Genomic DNA, 27,853 nt, shown 5'->3' on the forward strand with positions numbered 1-27,853 from the left:
GACCATTGTGCTTTTATTATAACAGAAGCAACCCTGAATGTTTACAGCATACAAGACCGGGCCTGCCCCCCTGTATTTTACTGCATACAGGACCAGTGTGCTTTTGTTGTAATGACTGCACTTCTTAATTATAACAGCATACTGGGACAGTGGGCTTTTATTTTACCAAGTGCATCCCTGAATTTTTACAGCATACAGGATCAGTGTGCTTTTTATTTTAACAACTGAACCCCTGAATTATTACAGCATAAAGGGCCAGTGTGCTTTCATGTTAACAGAAGCACCCCTGAATTTTTACAGTATACAAGACTGGGTCAGCACCCATGTATTTTGACAGCATACAAGACCAGTGTGCTTTTTCTGTATTTTAACAACTGCACTGATGAATTTAAACAGCATACAGGACCAGTTTGCTTTATTTAAACAATAGCACCCCTTAATTTTTACAGCATACAATACTGGGCCAGCATCCTTGTATTTTCACTGCATACATTACCAGTGTGCTTTTATTTTAGTAATTGCACCCATTCATTTTTAAAGTAAACAGGGACAGTATAATTTTAAAAACTGCACCCCTGAATTTTTACAGCATAAAGGGCAAGTGTGCTTTTATTTTAACAACTGCACACCTGCATTTTTAAAGCATAGAAGACAGGGCCAGCACCCCTGTATTTTTACAGCATACAGGACCAGTGTGCTTTGATTTTAAAAACTGCACCCCTGAATGTTTACAGCTAAAAGGGCAAGTGTGTTTTTATTTTAACAACTGCACCCCTGAATTGTTACAGCATAAAGGGCCAGTGTGCTTTTATTTTAACAACTGCACACCTGGATTTTTACAGCATAATGCGCAAGTGTAATATTATTTTAACAGAAGTACACATGCATTTTTAAAGTATACAGGACCAGTGTGCTTTTATTTTAGCTACTGCACTCCTGAATTATTACAGCATACATGGCCAGTTTGGTTTTATTTTAACAGAAACACCACTTAATTTTTACAGCATACAATACTGGGCTAGCATACATTTATTTTCACAGCATAGACTACAAGTGTGCTTTTATTTTAACAACCGAACACTGAATTTTTACAGCAAACAAAACCAGTGTGCTTTTATTTTAACAGTAGCACCCCTGAATGTTTACAGCCTACAAGACAGGGCTAGCACCCCTATATTTGCACTGCATACAGGACCAGTGTGTTTTAATTTTAATATAAGCAACCCTGAATATTTACAGCAAACAAGACATTGCCAGCACCCCTGTATATTTACAGAATACAGGACCAGTGTGCTATCATTTTAATGACTTCACCCCTGAATTATTATAGCATACAGGTCCAGTTGTCTTTTATTTTAGTAACTGCACCACTGAATTTTTTAACTATACAGAGTCAGTGTAATTTTAAAAATTGCTCCCCTGAATTTTTACAGCATGCAGGGCAAGTGTTCTTTTATTTTAATAAATGCACACCTGATATTTTAAAGATTAGAAGACAGGGCCAGCACCCCTGAACTTTTCAGCATACAAGCAGAGTAAGAACCCCTGTGTTTTCACAGCATAGTGGACCAGTCTGCTTTTATTTTAACAACTGCACCCATTAATTTTTACAGCACACAGGACCAATGTGCTTTATGTTACCAACCACACCACTGAATTTTTACAGCATACAGGGCCAGTGTGCTTTAATTTTAAAAACTGCACCCCTGAATTATTACAGCATACAGAAAAAGTTTGCTTTTATTTTATCAAGTGCATCTCTGAATTTTTACAGCATACAGCATACAAGGCCAGAGTGCTTTTATTTTAACAACTGCACTGCTGAATTTTTACAGGATACAGTACCAGGGTGCTTTTATTTTAACAGAGGCACCCCAGAATTTTTAAAGCAGTCAAGATTGGGCTAGTAACCCTGTATTTTCTTAGCATACATGACCAGTGTGCTTTTATTTTAATAGAACACCCCTGAATTTTTATTGCATACAGGACTGGGCTGGAACATCTTTATTTTTGCAGCATACAAACCAGTGTATTTTTATTTTAACAATTGCAACCCTGACCTTTTTCAGCATACAAGCATGCTTAGCACCCCTGTATTTTCACAGCATACAGGACCAGTGTGCTTTTTTTAACAACTGCACCACTGAATTTTCATAGCATACAGGACCAGTGTGCTTTTATTTTAACAACTGAACCCCTGAATTTTTACTGCATACAAGACATGGCCAGCACCCCTGTATTTTCATAACACACAAGAACAGTGTGTTTTTATTTTAAAAACAGCACCCCTGAATTTTTACAGCATAAAGGGCCAGTGTGCTTTTATTTTAACAACTGCACTCCTGAATTTTTACAGCACCCATTTTCTGTCACAGCATACAGAACCAGAGTGCTTATTTTTAACAACTGCACCTCTGAACTATTACAGCATATAGGACCAGTGTGCTTTTATTTTAACAACTGCACACCTGGATTTTTACAGCACAATGCGCAAGTGTAATATTATTTTAACAGAAGTACACATGCATTTTTAAAGCATACAGGACCAGTGTGCTTTTATTTTAGCGACTGCACTCCTGAATTATTACAGCATACATGGCCAGTTTGGTTTTATTTTAACAGAAACACCACTTAATTTTTACAGCATACAATACTGGGCTAGCATACATTTATTTTCACAGCATAGACTACAAGTGTGCTTTTATTTTAACAACCGAACACTGAATTTTTACAGCAAACAAAACCAGTGTGCTTTTATTTTAACAGTAGCACCCCTGAATGTTTACAGCCTACAAGACAGGGCTAGCACCCCTATATTTGCACTGCATACAGGACCAGTGTGTTTTAATTTTAATATAAGCAACCCTGAATATTTACAGCAAACAAGACATTGCCAGCACCCCTGTATATTTACAGAATACTGGACCAGTGTGCTATTATTTTAATGACTTCACCCCTGAATTATTATAGCATACAGGTCCAGTTGTCTTTTATTTTAGTAACTGCACCACTGAATTTTTTAACTATACAGTCAGTGTAATTTTAAAAATTGCTCCCCTGAATTTTTACAGCATGCAGGGCAAGTGTTCTTTTATTTTAATAAATGCACACCTGATATTTTAAAGATTAGAAGACAGGGCCAGCACCCCTGAACTTTTCAGCATACAAGCAGAGCTAGAACCCCTGTGTTTTCACAGCATAGTGGACCAGTCTGCTTTTATTTTAACAACTGCACCCCTGAATGTTTACAGCACACAGGACCAATGTGCTTTATTTTACCAACCACACCACTGAATTTTTACAGCATACAGGGCCAGTGTGCTTTTATTTTAAAAACTGCACCCCTGAATTATTACAGCATACAGAAAAAGTTCGCTTTTATTTTTTCAAGTGCATCTCTGAATTTTTACAGCATACAAGGCCAGAGTGCTTTTATTTTAACAACTGCACTGCTGAATTTTTACAGGATACAGTACCAGGGTGCTTTTATTTTAACAGAGGCACCCCAGAATTTTTAAAGCAGTCAAGACTGGGCTAGTAACCCTGTATTTTCTTAGCATACATGACCAGTGTGCTTTTATTTTAATAGAACACCCCTGAATTTTTATTGCATACAAGACTGGGCTAGCACATCTTTATTTTTATAGCATACAAACCAGTGTATTTTTATTTTAACAATTGCAACCCTGACCTTTTTCAGCATACAAGCATGCTTAGCACCCCTGTATTTTCACAGCATACAGGACCAGTGTGCTTTTTTTAACAACTGCACCACTGAATTTTCACAGCATACAGGACCAGTGTGCTTTTATTTTAACAACTGCACCCCTGAATTTTTACTGCATACAAGACATGGCCAGCACCCCTGTATTTTCATAACACACAAGAACAGTGTGTTTTTATTTTAAAAACAGCACCCCTGAATTTTTACAGCATAAAGGGCCAGTGTGCTTTTATTTTAACAACTGCACTCCTGAATATTTACAGCACCCATTTTCTGTCACAGCATACAGAACCAGAGTGCTTATTTTTAACAACTGCACCTCTGAACTATTACAGCATATAGGACCAGTGTGCTTTTATTTTAATAGAAGCACCCCTGACTTTCTACAGCATACAGGACCAGTGTGCTTTTATTTTAAAAACTGCACCCATGTTATTTTTACAGCATTAAAGACAGGGACAGCACCAATGAATTTTAACAGTGTTCAGGACCAGTGTACTTTTATTTTAACAGCTGCACCCATGACATTTTTTCAGCAAACAGGGCCTTTGTGCTTTTATTTTAACAAAATGTTTATATATATATATATATATATATATAAATCTACATCTATGTCCATTCAAGCTAATAAATATTCATAATATAGGAGCCCCCCCCAAATAGAAATACATACAAATTGTAGTGATGTTATTTTTTGAGCTCTATGTTGTCTGCATTCAGGGAATAGTGCACCTTATACTACAATGTACCAATAAATACTGAACAATATGTGTCTATATATTAAATAATAATATTTTTAGGATGGTATGTATAATGTCATCAGTATGGTAGAATAGTAGAGAGTAAAATCCTAATTAAATATGCGCATAAATAAGTTTCTAATGTATATCCATAGTCCCCTTTAAGCTGACATAGAATATATCTCTGCCAGTGATTTTCCCATCTGTACTCATTATTTAGTTTAGATTAGATTGATACTCCATATATCTATATCCATGAGTGTTTGTATTTCTATTCCATTTTATTTATTCTATTTATGTTCTTTGCTGTACATCAAAGGAAGATGTAGGTTGTGTATCCTCTGATCATTAGGGTCTCAAAACAATTAGAACTAATTATCACTAATGACTGGAACTATATAAGGGTTAACCAAGATTTGGATGTATAGACTAGATATCTAGTATAAGACCCAAGACACCTCAATGTGGTCATTAGATTATGTTTAAATAATTCTTTAATTTTTATATATTAATTATATATATTTATTTATATACATTTCTTATATTTTTCTAAGTATGTATAGTATGTACTATTCAATACTAAAGCTCTATAGAAAGGCATAGTTGGACTCTACAGCTGGTTAAATTAGGTATCCCAAGTAGGAACCGATCAGATGTTATCAATAATGTTCGAATAGAAATCTCTGACCAATGAGGAGTCCCTGAGGGGGATAAATAGAGACTGCACAATTGAAAATCTAAACCTCTGAGGAAACCGCCACCCACTAAAGGCGGAGAAACATGTCAGGTGATTAAAAACGTCAGGTGGAACGCAGGTGGAACGCACCGGAAGTCGGAAGCTCCGAAAAACCTGGAAGTCGCGGCCCACGACCAAGTGCTCCCTGCTACACCACACGCCACAGCGTCTCATGCTCAGCCGGAGAGAGCCACACTAAGCCGGTACCCCAAGCCAGGCACAAGACACCAGAACCGCCGCAGTGTGGAGGGGTAAGCATTGCCCATAGGAGTGTCATGCCGGGGAACAAGTAATTACCAGCATCACATTATGAAATTATCTAACTGCTACTAGCATCATTGCCTGGACAAAACTGCCTAAGTGAACAAATATCCTAGCAGTAAACAGTACGGGACTGTGACTCTTTTTTATAATACAAGTCATGGTTATTTAACAACTTACCAACGTTGATACTGATAAGTCCCCTGGAGGGAAATAACAGCCATACTAACCAGCAGGACTCTATGAAAAGAATTGTGCTGTGTTTTTTCTAACAAACTAATATACCGGTATGCATGTCATTTACTAATATAAAAGTCCAATTGGCTAGAGCTTATAGTTTATATTGTATTCATTTCCTCTCAGTCTTGATTGTTATCTTATTGAGACGTTTTGATAATTGTTTATATAATTCATTGTTTTTAGGAGACAAATAAAGGTATTTTTATTAAACCAGCAGCCTTTGATTAAATTAGATGTTCACAATTGTATTAGTGCGCTCACACTTGATATACAAATTCTTTGGACCTTGTGTCCTATAATTTGAGGATATCCAGATCCTCGCTGTGTGAGCTGCCGTTTATTAATTTATTATTCTATAATTATTTTATTTAAATTCTGTAGCACCCACTTTTCAATTGTGTTTTTATTTTAACACATGAACACTGAATTTCTACAGCATACTGCACCAGTGTGCTTTTATTTTACCAGAAGCACCCCTGAATGTTTATAGTCTAGAAGAAAGGGCCAGCAACACTGTATTTTTACAGCATAGAGGTCCAGTGTGCTATTGTTTTAAATACTGCATCTCTGAATTTTTACAGCATACAAGACTTTGCCAGCACCCATGTATTTTCACAGAATACATAAGCAGTGTGCTTTTATTTTAACAACTGCACCCTAAATGTTTACAGTATAAAAGACAGGGCCTGCACTCCTGTATTTACAAAGCGTACAGGACTAGTGTGATTTTGTTTTAACAACTGCACCCCTGAATGTTTACAGCTAAAAGGGCAAGTGTGTTTTTATTTTAACAACTGCACCCCTGAATTATTACAGCATAAAGGGCCAGTGTGCTTTTATTTTAACAACTGCACACCTGGATTTTTACAGCATAATGCGCAAGTGTAATATTATTTTAACAGAAGTACACATGCATTTTTAAAGCATACAGGACCAGTGTGCTTTTATTTTAGCTACTGCACTCCTGAATTATTACAGCATACATGGCCAGTTTGGTTTTATTTTAACAGAAACACCACTTAATTTTTACAGCATACAATACTGGGCTAGCATACATTTATTTTCACAGCATAGACTACAAGTGTGCTTTTATTTTAACAACCGAACACTGAATTTTTACAGCAAACAAAACCAGTGTGCTTTTATTTTAACAGTAGCACCCCTGAATGTTTACAGCCTACAAGACAGGGCTAGCACCCCTATATTTGCACTGCATACAGGACCAGTGTGTTTTAATTTTAATATAAGCAACCCTGAATATTTACAGCAAACAAGACATTGCTAGCACCCCTGTATATTTACAGAATACAGGACCAGTGTGCTATTATTTTAATGACTTCACCCATGAATTATTATAGCATACAGGTCCAGTTGTCTTTTATTTTAGTAACTGCACCACTGAATTTTTTAACTATACAGAGTCAGTGTAATTTTAAAAATTGCTCCACTGAATTTTTACAGCATGCAGGGCAAGTGTTCTTTTATTTTAATAAATGCACACCTGATATTTTAAAGATTAGAAGACAGGGCCAGCACCCCTGAACTTTTCAGCATACAAGCAGAGCTAGAACCCCTGTGTTTTCACAGCATAGTGGACAAGTCTGCTTTTATTTTAACAACTGCACCCCTGAATTTTTACAGCACACAGGACCAATGTGCTTTATTTTACCAACCACACCACTGAATTTTTACAGCATACAGGGCCAGTGTGCTTTTATTTTAAAAACTGCACCCCTGAATTATTACAGCATACAGAAAAAGTTTGCTTTTATTTTATCAAGTGCATCTCTGAATTTTTACAGCATACAAGGCCAGAGTGCTTTTATTTTAACAACTGCACTGCTGAATTTTTACAGGATACAGTACCAGGGTGCTTTTATTTTAACAGAGGCACCCCAGAATTTTTAAAGCAGTCAAGACTGGGTTAGTAACCCTGTATTTTCTAAGCATACATGACCAGTGTGCTTTTATTTTAATAGAACACCCCTGAATTTTTATTGCATACAAGACTGGGCTAGCACATCTTTATTTTTACAGCATACAAACCAGTGTATTTTTATTTTAACAATTGCAACCCTGACCTTTTTCAGCATACAAGCATGCTTAGCACCCCTGTATTTTCACAGCATACAGGACCAGTGTGCCTTTTTTAAAAACTTCACCACTAAATTTTCACAGCATACAGGACCAGTGTGCTTTTATTTTAACAACTGCACCCCTGAATTTTTACTGCATACAAGACATGGCCAGCACCCCTGTATTTTCATAACACACAAGAACAGTATGTTTTTATTTTAAAAACTGCACCCCTGAATTTTTACAGCATAAAGGGCCAGTGTGCTTTTATTTTAACAACTGCACTCCTGAATTTTTACAGCACCCATTTTCTGTCACAGCATACAGAACCAGAGTGCTTATTTTTAACAACTGCACCTCTGAACTATTACAGCATATAGGACCAGTGTGCTTTTATTTTAATAGAAGCACCCCTGACTTTCTACAGCATACAGGACCAGTGTGCTTTTATTTTAAAAACTGCACCCATGTTATTTTTACAGCATTAAAGACAGGGACAGCACCAATGAATTTTAACAGTATTCAGGACCAGTGTACTTTTATTTTAACAGCTGCACCCATGACATTTTTTAGCAAACAGGGCCTTTGTGCTTTTATTTTAACAAAATGTTTATATATATATATATATATATATATATATATATATATCTATGTCCCTTCAAGCAAATAAATATTCCTAATATAGGAGCCCCCCCCCCAAATAGAAATACATACAATTGTAGTGATGTTATTTTTTGTGTTCTATGTTGTCTGCATTCAGGGAATAGTGCACCTTATACTACAATGTACCAATAAATACTGAACAATATGTGTCTATATATTAAATAATAACATTTTTAGGATGGTATGTATAATGTCATCAGTATGGTAGAATAGTAGAGAGGATAGTCCTAATTAAAAATGCTCATAAATAAGTTTCTCATGTATATACATAGTCCCCTTTAAGCTGACATAGAATATATCTCTGCCAGTGATTTCCCCATCTGTACTCTTTATTTAGTTTAGATTAGATTGATACTCCATATATCTATATCCATGAGTGTTTGTATTTCTATTCCATTTTATTTATTCTATTTATGTTCTTTGCTGTACATCAAAGGAAGATGTAGGTTGTGTATCCTCTGATCATTAGGGTCTCAAAACAATTAGAACTAATTATCACTAATGACTGGAACTATATAAGGGTTAACAAAGATTTGGATGTATAGACTAGATATCTAGTATAAGACCCAAGACACCTCAATGTGGTCATTAGATTATGTTTAAATAATTCTTTAATTTTTATATATTAATTTTATATATTTATTTATATACATTTCTTATATTTTTCTAAGTATGTATAGTATGTACTATTCAATACTAAAGCTCTATAGAAAGGCATAGTTGGACTCTACAGCTGGTTAAATTAGGTATCCCAAGTAGGAACCGATCAGATGTTATCAATAATGTTCTAATAGAAATCTCTGACCAATGAGGAGTCCCTGAGGGGGATAAAAAGAGACTGCACAATTGAAAATCTAAACCTCTGAGGAAACCGCCACCCACTAAAGGCGGAGAAACGTGTCAGGTGATTAAAAATGTCAGGTGGAACGCAGGTGGAACGCACCGGAAGCCGGAAGCTCCGAAAAACCTGGAAGTTGCGGTCCACGACCAAGCGCTCCCTGCTACACCACACGCCACAGCGTCTCATGCTCAGCCGGAGAGAGCCACACTAAGCCGATACCCCAAGCCAGGCACAAAACACCGGAACCGCCGCAGTGTGGACGGGTAAGCATTGCCCGTAGCAGTGTCATGCCGGGGAACAAGTAAATACCAGCATCACATTATGAAATTATCTAACTGCTACTAGCATCATTGCCTGGACAAAACTGCCTAAGTGAACAAATATCCTAGCAGTAAACAGTACGGGACTGTGACTCTTTTTCATAATACAAGTCATGGTTATTTAACAACTTTCCAACGTTGATACTGATAAGTCCCCTGGAGGGAAATAACAGCCATACTAACCAGCAGGACTGTATGAAAAGAATTGTGCTGTGTTTTTTCTAACAAACTAATATACCGGTATGCATGTCATTTACTAATATAAAAGTCCAATTGGCTAGAGCTTATAGTTTATATTGTATTCATTTCCTCTCAGTCTTGATTGTTATCTTATTGAGACGTTTTGATCATTGTTTATATAATTCATTGTTTTTAGGAGACAAATAAAGGTATTTTTATTAAACCAGCAGCCTTTGATTAAATTAGATGTTCACAATTGTATTAGTGCGCTCACACTTGATATACAAATTCTTTGGACCTTGTGTCCTATAATTTGAGGATATCCAGATCCTCGCTGTGTGAGCTGCCGTTTATTAATTTATTATTATATAATTATTTTATTTAAATTCTGTAGCACCCACTTTTCAATTGTGTTTTTATTTTAACACATGAACACTGAATTTCTACAGCATACTGCACCAGTGTGCTTTTATTTTACCAGAAGCACCCCTGAATGTTTATAGTCTAGAAGAAAGGGCCAGCAACACTGTATTTTTACAGCATAGAGGTCCAGTGTGCTATTGTTTTAAATACTGCATCTCTGAATTTTTACAGCATACAAGACTTTGCCAGCACCCATGTATTTTCACAGAATACATAAGCAGTGTGCTTTTATTTTAACAACTGCACCCCTAAATTTTTACATCATACAGGAACAGTGTGCATTTATTTTAAGTAGTGGACCCCTGCATTTTTACAGCAAACAGGACCAGTGTGCCTTTATTTTAACAACTGCACCCCTGAATTTTTACAGTATAAAAGACAGGGCCTGCACTCCTGTATTTACAAAGCATACAGGACTAGTGTGATTTTGTTTTAACAACTGTACCCCTGAATGTTTACAGCTAAAAGGGCAAGTGTGTTTTTATTTTAACAACTGCACCCCTGAATTTTTACAGCATAAAGGGCCAGTGTGCTTTTATTTTAACAACTGCACACCTGGATTTTTACAGCATAATGCGCAAGTGTAATATTATTTTAACAGAAGAACACATGCATTTTTAAAGCATACAGGACCAGTATGCTTTTATTTTAGCTACTGCACTCCTGAATTATTACAGCATACATGGCCAGTTTGGTTTTATTTTAACAGAAACACCACTTAATTTTTACAGCATACAATACTGGGCTAGCATACATTTATTTTCACAGCATAGACTACAAGTGTGCTTTTATTTTAACAACCGAACACTGAATTTTTACAGCAAACAAAACCAGTGTGCTTTTATTTTAACAGTAGCACCCCTGAATGTTTACAGCCTACAAGACAGGGCTAGCACCCCTATATTTGCACTGCATACAGGACCAGTGTGTTTTAATTTTAATATAAGCAACCCTGAATATTTACAGCAAACAAGACATTGCCAGCACCCCTGTATATTTACGGAATACAGGACCAGTGTGCTATTATTTTAATGACTTCACCCCTGAATTATTATAGCATTCAGGTCCAGTTGTCTTTTATTTTAGTAACTGCACCACTGAATTTTTTAACTATACAGAGTCAGTGTAATTTTAAAAATTGCTCCCCTGAATTTTTACAGCATGCAGGGCAAGTGTTCTTTTATTTTAATAAATGCACACCTGATATTTTAAAGATTAGAAGACAGGGCCAGCACCCCTGAACTTTTCAGCATACAAGCAGAGCTAGAACCCCTGTGTTTTCACAGCATAGTGGACCAGTCTGCTTTTATTTTAACAACTGCACCCCTGAATTTTTACAGCACATAGGACCAATGTGCTTTATTTTACCAACCACACCACTGAATTTTTACAGCATACAGGGCCAGTGTGCTTTAATTTTAAAAACTGCACCCCTGAATTATTACAGCATACAGAAAAAGTTTGCTTTTATTTTATCAAGTGCATCTCTGAATTTTTACAGCATACAAGGCCAGAGTGCTTTTATTTTAACAACTGCACTGCTGAATTTTTACAGGATACAGTACCAGGGTGCTTTTATTTTAACAGAGGCACCCCAGAATTTTTAAAGCAGTCAAGACTGGGCTAGTAACCCTGTATTTTCTTAGCATACATGACCAGTGTGCTTTTATTTTAATAGAACACCCCTGAATTTTTATTGCATACAAGACTGGGCTAGCACATCTTTATTTTTACAGCATACAAACCAGTGTATTTTTATTTTAACAATTGCAACCCTGACCTTTTTCAGCATACAAGCATGCTTAGCACCCCTGTATTTTCACAGCATACAGGACCAGTGTGCTTTTTTTAACAACTGCACCACTGAATTTTCACAGCATACAGGACCAGTGTGCTTTTATTTTAACAACTGCACTTTTGCATTTTTACTGCATACAAGACATGGCCAGCACCCCTGTATTTTCATAACACACAAGAACAGTGTGTTTTTCTTTTAAAAACTGCACCCCTGAATTTTTACAGCATAAAGGGCCAGTGTGCTTTTATTTTAACAACTGCACTCCTGAATTTTTACAGCACCCATTTTCTGTCACAGCATACAGAACCAGAGTGCTTATTTTTAACAACTGCACCTCTGAATTATTACAGCATATAGGACCAGTGTGCTTTTATTTTAATAGAAGCACCCCTGACTTTCTAAAGCATACAGGACCAGTGTGCTTTTATTTTAAAAACTGCACCCATGTTATTTTTACAGCATTAAAGACAGGGACAGCACCAATGAATTTTAACAGTATTCAGGACCAGTGTACTTTTATTTTAACAGCTGCACCCATGACATTTTTTTTTAGCAAACAGGGCCTTTGTGCTTTTATTTTAACAAAATGTTTATATATATATATATCTACATCTATGTCCCTTCAAGCCTATAAATATTCCTAATATAGGAGCCCCCCCCCAAATAGAAATACATACAATTGCAGTGATGTTATTTTTTGTGTTCTATGTTGTCTGCATTCAGGGAATAGTGCACCTTATACTACAATGTACCAATAAATACTGAACAATATGTGTCTATATATTAAATAATAAAATTTTTAGGATGGTATGTAATATTGTATTAAATGACCTTCAGGCTGTGTATATAAGGTGTATATGAAACATAAATGAATTGTGTGAACGTACACACACTTTGTTTAATGCACAAAGTTATAAATAATATTGGCTAAAATTACCTTCAGGCTGTGTGTATAAGGTGTATATGTAACATAAATGCATTCTGTGCTTAGATTTAAGTCCCATCACCATGATATCTCATTATGGTATCTAATTATTCCAAAATACGGAAAAATCCCATATCCAAAATACCTCTGGTCCCAAGCATTTTGGATAAGGGATACTCAACCTGTATAATGTCATCAGTATGGTAGAATAGTAGAGAGGATAGACCTAATTAAATATGCGCATAAATAAGTTTCTAATGTATATCCATAGTCCCCTTTAAGCTGACATAGAATATATCTCTGCCAGTGATTTCCCCATCTGTACTCATTATTTAGTTTAGATTAGATTGATACTCCATATATCTATATCCATGAGTGTTTGTATTTGTATTCCATTTTATTTATTCTATTTATGTTCTTTGCTGTACATCAAAGGAAGATGTAGGTTGTGTATCCTCTGATCATTAGGGTCTCAAAACAATTAGAACTAATTATCACTAATGACTGGAACTATATAAGGGTTAACCAAGATTTGGATGTATAGACTAGATATCTAGTATAAGACCCAAGACACCTCAATGTGGTCATTAGATTATGTTTAAATAATTCTTTAATTTTTATATATTAATTTTATATATTTATTTATATACATTTCTTATATTTTTCTAAGTATGTATAGTATGTACTATTCAATACTAAAGCTCTATAGAAAGGCATAGTTGGACTCTACAGCTGGTTAAATTAGGTATCCCAAGTAGGAACCGATCAGATGTTATCAATAATGTTCTAATTGAAATCTCTGACCAATGAGGAGTCCCTGAGGGGGATAAATAGAGACTGCACAATTGAAAATCTAAACCTCTGAGGAAACCGCCACCCACTAAAAGCGGAGAAACGTGTCAGGTGATTAAAAATGTCAGGTGGAACGCAGGTGGAACGCACCGGAAGCCGGAAGCTCCGAAAAACCTGGAAGTCGCGGTCCACGACCAAGCGCTCCCTGCTACACCACACGCCACAGCGTCTCATGCTCAGCCGGAGAGAGCCACACTAAGCCGGTACCCCAAGCCAGGCACAAGACACCGGAACCGCCGCAGTGTGGAGGGGTAAGCATTGCCCGTAGGAGTGTCATGCCGGGGAACAAGTAATTACCAGCATCACATTATGAAATTATCTAACTGCTACTAGCATCATTGCCTGGACAAAACTGCCTAAGTGAACAAATATCCTAGCAGTAAACAGTACGGGACTGTGACTCTTTTTCATAATACAAGTCATGGTTATTTAACAACTTTCCAACGTTGATACTGATAAGTCCCCTGGAGGGAAATAACAGCCATACTAACCAGCAGGACTGTATGAAAAGAATTGTGCTGTGTTTTTTCTAACAAACTAATATACCGGTATGCATGTCATTTACTAATATAAAAGTCCAATTGGCTAGAGCTTATATTTTATATTGTATTCATTTCCTCTCAGTCTTGATTGTTATCTTATTGAGATGTTTTGATAATTGTTTATATAATTCATTGTTTTTAGGAGACAAATAAAGGTATTTTTATTAAACCAGCAGCCTTTGATTAAATTAGATGTTCACAATTGTATTAGTGCGCTCACACTTGATATACAAATTCTTTGGACCTTGTGTCCTATAATTTGAGGATATCCAGATCCTCGCTGTGTGAGCTGCCGTTTATTAATTTATTATTATATAATTATTTTATTTAAATTCTGTAGCGCCCACTTTTCAATTGTGTTTTTATTTTAACACATGAACACTGAATTTCTACAGCATACTGCACCAGTGTGCTTTTATTTTACCAGAAGCACCCCTGAATGTTTATAGTCTAGAAGAAAGGGCCAGCAACACTGTATTTTTACAGCATAGAGGTCCAGTGTGCTATTGTTTTAAATACTGCATCTCTGAATTTTTACAGCATACAAGACTTTGCCAGCACCCATGTATTTTCACAGAATACATAAGCAGTGTGCTTTTATTTTAACAACTGCACCCCTAAATTTTTACATCATACAGGAACAGTGTGCATTTATTTTAAGTAGTGGACCCCTGCATTTTTACAGCAAACAGAACCAGTGTGCCTTTATTTTAACAACTGCACCCCTGAATTTTTACAGTATAAAAGACAGGGCCTGCACTCCTGTATTTACAAAGCATACAGGACTAGTGTGATTTTGTTTTAACAACTGCACCCCTGAATGTTTACAGCTAAAAGGGCAAGTGTGTTTTTATTTTAACAACTGCACCCCTGAATTATTACAGCATAAAGGGCCAGTGTGCTTTTATTTTAACAACTGCACACCTGGATTTTTACAGCATAATGCGCAAGTGTAATATTATTTTAACAGAAGAACACATGCATTTTTAAAGCATACAGGACCAGTATGCTTTTATTTTAGCTACTGCACTCCTGAATTATTACAGCATACATGGCCAGTTTGGTTTTATTTTAACAGAAACACCACTTAAATTTTACAGCATACAATACTGGGCTAGCATACATTTATTTTCACAGCATAGACTACAAGTGTGCTTTTATTTTAACAACCGAACACTGAATTTTTACAGCAAACAAAACCAGTGTGCTTTTATTTTAACAGTAGCACCCCTGAATGTTTACAGCCTACAAGACAGGGCTAGCACCCCTATATTTGCACTGCATACAGGACCAGTGTGTTTTAATTTTAATATAAGCAACCCTGAATATTTACAGCAAACAAGACATTGCCAGCACCCCTGTATATTTACGGAATACAGGACCAGTGACAATACTAAATTCTTTTGTCGTATAAACAACCCTTAATGAAGTCTAAGAACACTGTACGCTGTTCACTTAAGAAGTACCAGAAGGGTACGCTAGTTGCGTAACGATCGCTCAGCCGTAGGCGAGACGCTCAAGCGTCACGTTCGCTCACGGCCCAGTGATCACAGGACAGCACGTTGTTGGCTATGACTAGAGAAATGATTCGCTATGGCGTAGCAGACGCTCGAGACCACGAGGAGATCACCAGCGGCGCAGACGCTCACAACGCTATACCTTTATGTCTAAACCTTTTACCAAGGAAATACACAGAATACCTTAATGTGAATACAGGGTGTAAGTGCAACCTTGTGTACCCTGACTAACTACAAAGCTGCTTGAGCGTCACCGACGCTCAAGTGAACACAACACTATAGGAAATACACAGATACGGGTTTAGGGTCCAAAGCCTATTAACTGTATTATATCTAATATACTTGTAAAAGAGAATAACAGTACAAATGATACACTACAATATAACAGATTCTTCCTAACCAATATACAATACTATCTAATACAATTCAATACTAGTCTAGGGGAGATGTGAGAGAAAAGAGAAAGGAGAGAGAGAAATGGAAAGAGATGAGAGAAATTGGCTCACAGTAAGACAATGATTACGGAGAGAAAACTTACGCACAAAGGGTATGATCGCATGCGCCTCGATATCCAGCTCCCGATTATCAGCAAGAAAACCGTTGATGAGAGTGAAGTTGGATATGGTCGGCCTGCCTATTTATGCCCCACACACAATGCAATCTCATAGTCCCTACAATCCCATTGTCCATTGGATGAAGGAATTCGGCCCCGTATCATAACAAAAGGTCATAGGTTGATTCATACAGGTGGGCTGTGACGATTTCCAACAGCTCAGGTGGGTGGGAAACTGGGTTTCCCGCCGCATACCTGAGTATGAGTAAATAATAGAAATGGACATAAACTTCTTATGTCCATAACTATCCGCACGAGCGATTAATACGCTCCAAACCAACACCGGAATATTGTTAATTAAATACTCTTCCGATGGGTACCAAACACTGCTATATGATTCCTGTTAGACCCTTCGTACAATACAAAGAGGGATTCCTCCGTTCAGGGACGTTCTATATTAACCAAACTTTCAGGAACTATTAAAGGGATCATGATCTATAAACTACATTAATTATGAAAATGTGTAACGAATGAGTCGCACGCTACGACTACATAAACTCTACCGTAAATACGCATACCGTGCGCCCGCGGGTGCACGCTATTGCGGGTATGCGCCTTCACGGGAGAGCGTACGCATGCGCAGCGCGGACCAGCGTGAGGTGCAAATATGGCAGCATGTATAGGGATATTTTTCTGACTTTGACCCCAGTGTGCTATTATTTTAATGACTTCACCCCTGAATTATTATAGTATTCAGGTCCAGTTGTCTTTTATTTTAGTAACTGCACCACTGAATTTTTTTTTTTTTTTTAAAGTATTTTATTGGACAGCTGTACAACATTTGCATACGTTATCTCAAAACAGGGCAAAATGATACAGTAACATATCTATACATTTGGTACAATTAGTTTGAGGTAGAACAATCAACATACATCAGTTCAGTTCTATCAAAAAGTACCACTGTAGAAGGCCTTTTCAGAAGGGCGGGTGTCCTAGGTCTAGGATTTCTAGGTTATACCATGTGGTGTATTGTATGGCTTGGCGTAGGGAGGTTTTGACAGGGTTATCTAGTGTTTGCACGTAAGGGAGCCATATGTCAAAGAATTTTGCTATTTTGTTCTCTTTATCTAGTAGCATTTCCAGCCATTCCATGTGGAAGAGGTATGATATTCTTGGCAAAAATATAGCTATGGATAGGGAGTCTGTGACTATCCATTGAGACAGTATTGCTTTTTTCCCCGCTGCTGCTATTTTGGTTAGTAATTGACGTTTTCCTGTCGGTAGCTTAAAGGTAGGATGGTATGAGTGTAAATCCCATATAACCCATTCCGGGGAAACATCTAAGTGGAGGTGTAGTTTATCTCTAACATATGTTTGAATTAGGTTCCAGAATTTTCGTACTTCAGGGCAATTCCATAAACAGTGATAAATATCAGCATCTGTCATGTCACATTTAAAACACTTGGAGTCAGAAGCTGCTCCCATCTGGAGCCGTAGTTTTGGTGTAATGTATGATCTGTGTAGGATTTGGTAATTCATTTCTGCGTAAGATGCTGATATAAGGGTTTTATTGATCTTATTAAAGGCCGTAAGCATGGTGGGAACATCAATGGATGGGAAGTCTGGTAGCCACTTTACTAGTCCCGTCTGGGTGGACTCCCAGTCAATAGATTTTTTTATGTATGTATATAGCAATGCGGTAGAGGTGTGCATGGTCGGTGTCAATTGTAAAGCAATGTCAAATGCGTTAGTCCTATCCTCTGCAGACATCAGGGCCATGGACTTTTTGATGTAGCTACGTATCTGAAAGTATATGAATAGTGGGATTTTAATTTGTGGGAAGCTATCGCAGAGATGTGAGTATGTGTAAACCTGGCGGGTGTTTTGGTCAATCAGTTGGTATAACAACCTAATTCCTCCATCTGATAGGGAAATTAATGTGGTACGTGCCGCGGTCCCTCTAAGGTCTGGGTTATGATCTATAGGGAGAAACATCGTGTTATAACTGGATATACCCATCCTTGAGCGTGTCTGCCTCCAAGCCGCGCAAGTCGAGGTCAGTAATATATTATTTTTGGTCGAGGGTGGAAGGGCCGATGGGCGCAAGTGTAACAAGCTGACAAGCGGGAGTTCAGGGCAAAAAGCTTGTTCTAGGCCTGTGTTGGCAAAGGACTCAGTTTTATGTATCCAATCGATGGCATATCTATAGTTCGCTGCTAGCATATAACTTCTAATACAAGGTAAGTTAACCCCTCCCAGTTTTTGTGATTGACTCAATTTAAATAGGGAAATTCTGGGCTTTTTTTGCGCCCAAATAAACTCACTAAAGGCTTTGTTTATGGTTTTTATGTCTGCTTCAGTTATTAGTAGAGGCAGCATCTGGATAGGGTACAGCAGTCTTGGGAAGGAAATCATTTTGATTAGTTGGCAACGTCCCAAATAGGACAGGGGCAGGTGTTTCCATGCCTGAAAGTCCGTCAACATACGTGTTATAATTCGTGGAAAATTGAATCTGTATAAATCAGTCGGATTTATGGGTATCTGGAGACCAAGATATATAATTGATCGGCTCGCCCATCGAAAAGGGAACTGAGAGCTCCAACCTTGTGTGGCTTTTAAATGCAAGGCCAGGGCTTCCGTCTTAGATTTATTAATTTTAAACCCTGAGATCGACTCAAATGTCGCCAACAATGATAGTAGACTAGGGAATGCATACTGCGGATTCGAAAAATATAATAACAAGTCGTCTGCATAAGCTGTGACCTTAAGTTTATGATTTTCAATTTCGATCCCCTGCCAGTCAGAGTTCAGATAGCAGTGTCTGATGAGTGGGTCTAGTGCTAGGACAAAAAGGAGTGGGGACAGGGGGCACCCCTGTCTCGTGCCTCTATGAAGTGTAAACGAGTCTGTGTTTAAACCGTTCACTGTGATGAACGCGGAAGGTGTGTCATAGATAGTGTGAAATAGTTTGACGAAATCGGCTCCAAATCTCTGCCAGTGAAGCACCCTTAGCAAGTGAGACCATGACACGCGGTCAAACGCTTTATCAGCGTCACAACTCACTATCAAGGAAGACCCACCCGGTGTCTGGGCCGATATGGTCAATGCGGCAACTAATTGTCTAATATTGTGTACTGATGTTCTCCCTTTTACAAAGCCGGTCTGTGATGGGTGTAGTAATGTGGGTAACACCGTTTGCAGCCTAAGTGCCACTATTGTTGTCAATAATTTAAAATCTTGGTTTAAAAGTGAGATGGGACGGTATGATTGAACCAAGGTAGGGTCTTTCCCTGGTTTCGGTAATACTATCATACGCGCTTGGTTAAAGGTGGGCGGGGCAGCATTACCGGCCATAATGGAGTTAAGTAAGGTCAGGAGATAGGGTGTAATGTGGGGTTGCAGTAATTTATAATACTCTGCGTTCAGACCATCAGGGCCTGGAGATTTTCCATTAGCCAATTGTTTAATTGCTGTCGTTAGTTCTAATTCAGTGATAGGGGCCATAAGGGAATTTTGATCTTCTGTTGTCAATGTGGGGGATTCTGCTGATCTTAGGAAGTTCATGCCGCTAATAGCGTCATCTGGCGGAGCTGTGTATAGTTCTTTATAGTAAGATAAGAAGGAGTCAGCTATTACTGCTGGGTCAGAAGATATTTGTGTGTGTGCTTGGAGAGTGAGAATGTGCGAGGTGGGTCGTTGACTACGAACTACATTCGCCAGAAGTTTGCCAGCTTTATTTCCCCACCTAAAGTATTTATGCTTTTGAAAGTCTAAAGCATATTGGGCTCTCTCTGTGCAGAGGGTATCGTACAGGTGTTTAGTCTCTATATAGATCCTGCGAGTATCTTCTGTAGGGGAGGCTAACAACGCAGCATAAGAGTTTGTTAGTGTCAAGCCGAGGTCATAAAACCTTTGGTTGAGGCGCTTACGCTTGGCGGCTACATATGCTATGATATATCCCCGTACTACTGGCTTGGAGGCAGACCAAAAGAGGCCAATGTCCTCTGTGTGTTGTGCGTTGTCTCTAGTATAGTTAAGGAAGTTAGTCTCTAAATATGACTTGAATTCGGGTGAGTTGTATAAGTGGGAGGGAAACCGCCAATTATATGATGTCTGCTTAGGAGACTTCAGCTCAAGTGTAAACCATGTAGGTGCATGATCAGAAATGGCTATGTTTTCCACTCTGGAGTCATCCAGCCTGGAAAGCAATTTTGCTGGGCACAGCCAGTAATCTATTCTAGTTGACGTGGCATGTGGGTGGGAATAGAACGTGTATTCTCGACTAATAGGGTGCTGGTGTCGCCATGGGTCTATTAGGTGGAACGAGGACAATAAAAATTGCAGTGATGCTGGGATGGAGTAATTATACCCACTAGATGTGCCTGACCTGTCCAGGGCTGGCTGTAAGGTTGAGTTAAAATCGCCTCCGATGATTAGATGACCCTCGGCCCATTCCTGAAGTCGAACATAAATGTCTGTAAAGAAGGCATTATGGTCCGAGTTCGGTGCATATATTGTCACTAGAGTGTATAGCTCCCCTTCTAATTGTACTTTCAGAAATAGGAATTGGCCGTCCTCATCCTCCAGTGTGTCTACTATGTTGTATCTAAGAGATTTACGGAATATAATCATTACCCCTCGCTTCTTGGAGGTGTATGATGCAGTGTTAAAGCCCTGAATCCAGGTATCTCTAAGTACATTGGGATCTCCCAGCTTCCAGTGGGTTTCTTGCAACATCGCCACATCCGGTCGCAGGCGTTTAAGGTGCTGCAATATCTTTCTTCTTTTAATCGGGGTATTAAGTCCCTCCACGTTCCATGTAAGGAATTTTAAACTCGTCTTAATCTCTGTAGAGGCCGCCATTTCAGTGTCTGACCTAGCCTATACCCGTCCTTTCGGACACATAAAACAGTGACATCTTAGATCGCGGGGTTCCCCATATCCCAGCGAGTAGGGAAACCCAGGCCAGTGCAGTGGTAATTAACCTGTGTTTTAACAATAATAACAATAGTGTTTGTGAACTTTGTGTTACAGCATGTCCATTTTTCATATTTTTATGAACCCATAACAGTGGTCCTGGGGACTCACTATAAACCATTAGTATATCTCTGGTCAGAGTAATGAGAGGGGGGGGGGTGAAAGAAGGGGGGGGGAGGCAAGGAAGAGAGGAACACAGAGACGGGGGAGAGAGGAAAGGGCAGACAAGCCCTGTGATTTCCAAATTTTGAAACAGGTGAAAATGTTCGGAACAGTATATAATAAGCAATAATGATCAGCCATACATTACCAATTACGACCTCCATAAGGGAGGTGATACAGATGTTGAGCTTATAAGGACGTTTGTGGTCAGTCTCTGTCATTAGAGGCAGATGAAGGGTGGCTTCTTACTGATTCTGCGAATGTCTTTGCTTCCGTGGGTGAGTCGAACAGGTACGTTTTGCCATTATGTTGAGCCCGTAGTTTTGCGGGGTAGAGTAGAGCAAACCGTATGCCCTCATCAAACAGGATTTTACAAGTGGGGGAGAATTCTCTCCTTTTCATGGCCACTCCGTATGAGAAGTCCTGGAACAGGAGTAATTTGTCTCCATAATATAGAAGTTCTTGAGCTTTGCGATACGCATCCATCACTTTGACTTTGTCTGTGTAATTGAGAAATTTGAATATAACCGGTCTAGGTCTGCGGCGGTCTGTCTGAAAATCAGGACCAATTCTGTGCGCCCGTTCTATTGCCAAATTTTCACCGTTTTTCAAGCAGCCCAACTCGTGCGGCAGCCAGGAGGAAACCAGCGTCATCAATTCTCTAGGTTTTACGGATTCCGGCAAGCCAATCATGCGGAGATTATTTTGACGATTGCGATTTTCTAAATCTTCTAACTTCTCCTGTATCGCGGTGATGGAAGACGCTTGTGATTCAATTACAGAGCGGGCAGTGGTTAAGTCATCTTCTAGATTCGAGACCCGTTGTTCCACTTCATCTATTCGTGTGCTATGTTCCTTTAGCTGTGTCATGGTGGAATCGATAGCTTCCTTCAACCCTGCGAGTTTCTTGTCTAATAGTGGTGACAATATATCAGAGATTTCCTGTGCCCTGGCCACGGCGTCCATGGTGTATCTCGCAGGGTCTGTTACGCCATCTAGGACACTAGCATTAGGTGATGGTGGCGGTGAATTAGCAGAGGCGGAAGCAGATGCTCTGGTGTCTTTAGTTTTTGCTGGTGCGGAGCCTCGTCCTCCTCTCTGAGGTTTGGCCACAAATTTATCCATATCTGCGCAATGATAGAGAGTTTCAGCGAGAAACTGGATATAGTACGGTGTCCTGCCCTGCAGGGAGTATAGGCTGATGTGCAGTCACTGAATGGGAGATAGTGATGCCTGTGTGCAACGCCCGCTGGTTTGTGAGTCAGAGGCCATTTTTTGCAGGATCTGAGGTGATACTGACCAGTTCCTGTTAATAAGTTTAGTATGGGTCCAAGTGTCTGTTGGTCTGTGGCATGCAGTATAGTATGTGCAAGCCTGTCTTCCTGTCAGTGGTGGCAGTGGAGTGAGTGTGAAGTATGTGTGGGGCTCAGCATGGAGCACTCACCCCTTTACAGGTCTCCTCCAGTCACCTTTCTTCCTTATGTGCTTATCTCTGCACTCTCTCCTCTGTCCGCGCCCCCCTCCACCAACAGCAGCCGTGCAAGGCTCAGCGGATCTTGTGGGGAAAGGATCAGGGCTCTGTTCTGTTTGTGCTGGTAACAGGGGGGGGGGGGTTGGGGGGGGGAAGCCCAGCGTTGTGCCTCTACCCCTGTGCGGATTCCTCCAGGCTGTGTCTCCGTCCCAGCCGCACTCCTTGCCGCCAGCAGCAGCGTGTATTGCTAGGGCTCTGTGTAATGCTGGCCGAGCGGGGCTTCCAGCCGCGGCCGCCTCTGTCAGCGAGTCGGGCGAGGAGGGGGACGTCAGGGGTGTCCGGCCACAGCCAAGATGGCGGCCGCAGACAGCATGCGCCACAGCTGGCGCTCAGACTCCGGTGAAGGGGGCGGTGGGGAGCCGGGGAGATGGCCTCCTCTTACCCACCAATATCTCCGCTGGCCCCTGATGTATTTTCGGGGCACAGGTCCCGATATATAGCTCTCAAGTCGGCTGCAGGGTGTCAGGGAACGGAGAGCTCTTCTAAAAAGCGGCCAGCTAGAGGTCCGCCCACCGGAAGTCCCACCACTGAATTTTTTAACTATACAGAGTCAGTGTAATTTTAAAAATTGCTCCCCTGAATTTTTACAGCATGCAGGGCAAGTGTTCTTTTATTTTAATAAATGCACACCTGATATTTTAAAGATTAGAAGACAGGGCCAGCACCCCTGAACTTTTCAGCATACAAGCAGAGCTAGAACCCCTGTGTTTTCACAGCATAGTGGACCAGTCTGCTTTTATTTTAACAACTGCACCCCTGAATTTTTACAGCACACAGGACCAATGTGCTTTATTTTACCAACCACACCACTGAATTTTTACAGCATACAGGGCCAGTGTGCTTTTATTTTAAAAACTGCACCCCTGAATTATTACAGCATACAGAAAAAGTTTGCTTTTATTTTATCAAGTGCATCTCTGAATTTTTACAGCATACAAGGCCAGAGTGCTTTTATTTTAACAACTGCACTGCTGAATTTTTACAGGATACAGTACCAGGGTGCTTTTATTTTAACAGAGGCACCCCAGAATTTTTAAAGCAGTCAAGACTGGGCTAGTAACCCTGTATTTTCTTAGCATACATGACCAGTGTGCTTTTATTTTAATAGAACACCCCTGAATTTTTATTGCATACAAGACTGGGCTAGCACATCTTTATTTTTACAGCATACAAACCAGTGTATTTTTATTTTAACAATTGCAACCCTGACCTTTTTCAGCATACAAGCATGCTTAGCACCCCTGTATTTTCACAGCATACAGGACCAGTGTGCTTTTTTTAACAACTGCACCACTGAATTTTCACAGCATACAGGACCAGTGTGCTTTTATTTTAACAACTGCACCCCTGCATTTTTACTGCATACAAGACATGGCCAGCACCCCTGTATTTTCATAACACACAAGAACAGTGTGTTTTTATTTTAAAAACTGCACCCCTGAATTTTTACAGCATAAAGGGCCAGTGTGCTTTTATTTTAACAACTGCACTCCTGAATTTTTACAGCACCCATTTTCTGTCACAGCATACAGAACCAGAGTGCTTATTTTTAACAACTGCACCTCTGAACTATTACAGCATATAGGACCAGTGTGCTTTTATTTTAATAGAAGCACCCCTGACTTTCTAAAGCATACAGGACCAGTGTGCTTTTATTTTAAAAACTGCACCCATGTTATTTTTACAGCATTAAAGACAGGGACAGCACCAATGAATTTTAACAGTATTCAGGACCAGTGTACTTTTATTATAACAGCTGCACCCATGACATTTTTTTAGCAAACAGGGCCTTTGTGCTTTTATTTTAACAAAATGTTTATATATATATATATATATCTACATCTATGTCCCTTCAAGCCTATAAATATTCCTAATATAGGAGCCCCCCCCCCAAATAGAAATACATACAATTGCAGTGATGTTATTTTTTGTGTTCTATGTTGTCTGCATTCAGGGAATAGTGCACCTTATACTACAATGTACCAATAAATACTGAACAATATGTGTCTATATATTAAATAATAAATTTTTTAGGATGGTATGTAATATTGTATTAAATGACCTTCAGGCTGTGTATATAAGGTGTATATGAAACATAAATGAATTGTGTGAACGTACACACACTTTGTTTAATGCACAAAGTTATAAATAATATTGGCTAAAATTACCTTCAGGCTGTGTGTATAAGGTGTATATGTAACATAAATGCATTCTGTGCTTAGATTTAAGTCCCATCACCATGATATCTCATTATGGTATCTAATTATTCCAAAATACGGAAAAATCCCATATCCAAAATACCTCTGGTCCCAAGCATTTTGGATAAGGGATACTCAACCTGTATAATGTCATCAGTATGGTAGAATAGTAGAGAGGATAGACCTAATTAAATATGCGCATAAATAAGTTTCTAATGTATATCCATAGTCCCCTTTAAGCTGACATAGAATATATCTCTGCCAGTGATTTCCCCATCTGTACTCATTATTTAGTTTAGATTAGATTGATACTCCATATATCTATATCCATGAGTGTTTGTATTTCTATTCCATTTTATTTATTCTATTTATGTTCTTTGCTGTACATCAAAGGAAGATGTAGGTTGTGTATCCTCTGATCATTAGGGTCTCAAAACAATTAGAACTAATTATTACTAATGACTGGAACTATATAAGGGTTAACCAAGATTTGGATGTATAGACTAGATATCTAGTATAAGACCCAAGACACCTCAATGTGGTCATTAGATTATGTTTAAATAATTCTTTAATTTTTATATATTAATTTTATATATTTATTTATATACATTTCTTATATTTTTCTAAGTATGTATAGTATGTACTATTCAATACTAAAGCTCTATAGAAAGGCATAGTTGGACTCTACAGCTGGTTAAATTAGGTATCCCAAGTAGGAACCGATCAGATGTTATCAATAATGTTCTAATAGAAATCTCTGACCAATGAGGAGTCCCTGAGGGGGATAAATAGAGACTGCACAATTGAAAATCTAAACCTCTGAGGAAACCGCCACCCACTAAAGGCGGAGAAACGTGTCAGGTGATTAAAAACGTCAGGTGGAACGCAGGTGGAACGCACCGGAAGCCGGAAGCTCCGAAAAACCTGGAATTTGCGGTCCACGACCAAGCGCTCCCTGCAACACCACACGCCACAGCGTCTCATGCTCAGCCGGAGAGAGCCACACTAAGCCGGTACCCCAAGCCAGGCACAAGACACCGGAACCGCCGCAGTGTGGAGGGGTAAGCATTGCCCATAGGAGTGTCATGCCGGGGAACAAGTAATTACCAGCATCACATTATGAAATTATCTAACTGCTACTAGCATCATTGCCTGGACAAAACTGCCTAAGTGAACAAATATCCTAGCAGTAAACAGTACGGGACTGTGACTCTTTTTCATAATACAAGTCATGGTTATTTAACAACTTTCCAACGTTGATACTGATAAGTCCCCTGGAGGGAAATAACAGCCATACTAACCAGCAGGACTGTATGAAAAGAATTGTGCTGTGTTTTTTCTAACAAACTAATATACCGGTATGCATGTCATTTACTAATATAAAAGTCCAATTGGCTAGAGCTTATATTTTATATTGTATTCATTTCCTCTCAGTCTTGATTGTTATCTTATTGAGACGTTTTGATAATTGTTTATATAATTCATTGTTTTTAGGAGACAAATAAAGGTATTTTTATTAAACCAGCAGCCTTTGATTAAATTAGATGTTCACAATTGTATTAGTGCGCTCACACTTGATATACAAATTCTTTGGACCTTGTGTCCTATAATTTGAGGATATCCAGATACTCGCTGTGTGAGCTGCCGTTTATTAATTTATTATTATATAATTATTTTATTTAAATTCTGTAGCACCCACTTTTCAATTGTGTTTTTATTTTAACACATGAACACTGAATTTCTACAGCATACTGCACCAGTGTGCTTTTATTTTACCAAAAGCACCCCTGAATGTTTATAGTCTAGAAGAAAGGGCCAGCAACACTGTATTTTTACAGCATAGAGGTCCAGTGTGCTATTGTTTTAAATACTGCATCTCTGAATTTTTACAGCATACAAGACTTTGCCAGCACCCATGTATTTTCACAGAATACATAAGCAGTGTGCTTTTATTTTAACAACTGCACCCCTACATTTTTACATCATACAGGAACAGTGTGCATTTATTTTAAGTAGTGGACCCCTGCATTTTTACAGCAAACAGGGCCAGTGTGCCTTTATTTTAACAACTGCACCCCTGAATTTGTACAGTATACAGGTCCTGTGTGCTTTTTTTTTAACAGAAGCACCCGTCAACGTTTACAGTATAAAAGACAGGGCCTGCACTCCTGTATTTACAAAGCATACAGGACAAGTGTGATTTTGTTTTAACAACTGCACCCCTGAATGTTTACAGCTAAAAGGGCAAGTGTGTTTTTATTTTAACAACTGCACCCCTGAATCATTACAGCATAAAGGGCCAGTGTGCTTTTATTTTAACAACTGCACACCTGGATTTTTACAGCATAATGCGCAAGTGTAATATTATTTTAACAGAAGTACGCATGCATTTTTAAAGCATACAGGACCAGTGTGCTTTTATTTTAGCTACTGCACTCCTGAATTATTACAGCATACATGGCCAGTTTGGTTTTATTTTAACAGAAACACCACTTAATTTTTACAGCATACAATACTGGGCTAGCATACATTTATTTTCACAGCATAGACTACAAGTGTGCTTTTATTTTAACAACCGAACACTGAATTTTTAC

Source organism: Pseudophryne corroboree, chromosome 6 (assembly GCF_028390025.1).
Source record: "Pseudophryne corroboree isolate aPseCor3 chromosome 6, aPseCor3.hap2, whole genome shotgun sequence".
NCBI classification, from domain to species: Eukaryota; Metazoa; Chordata; class Amphibia; order Anura; family Myobatrachidae; genus Pseudophryne; species Pseudophryne corroboree.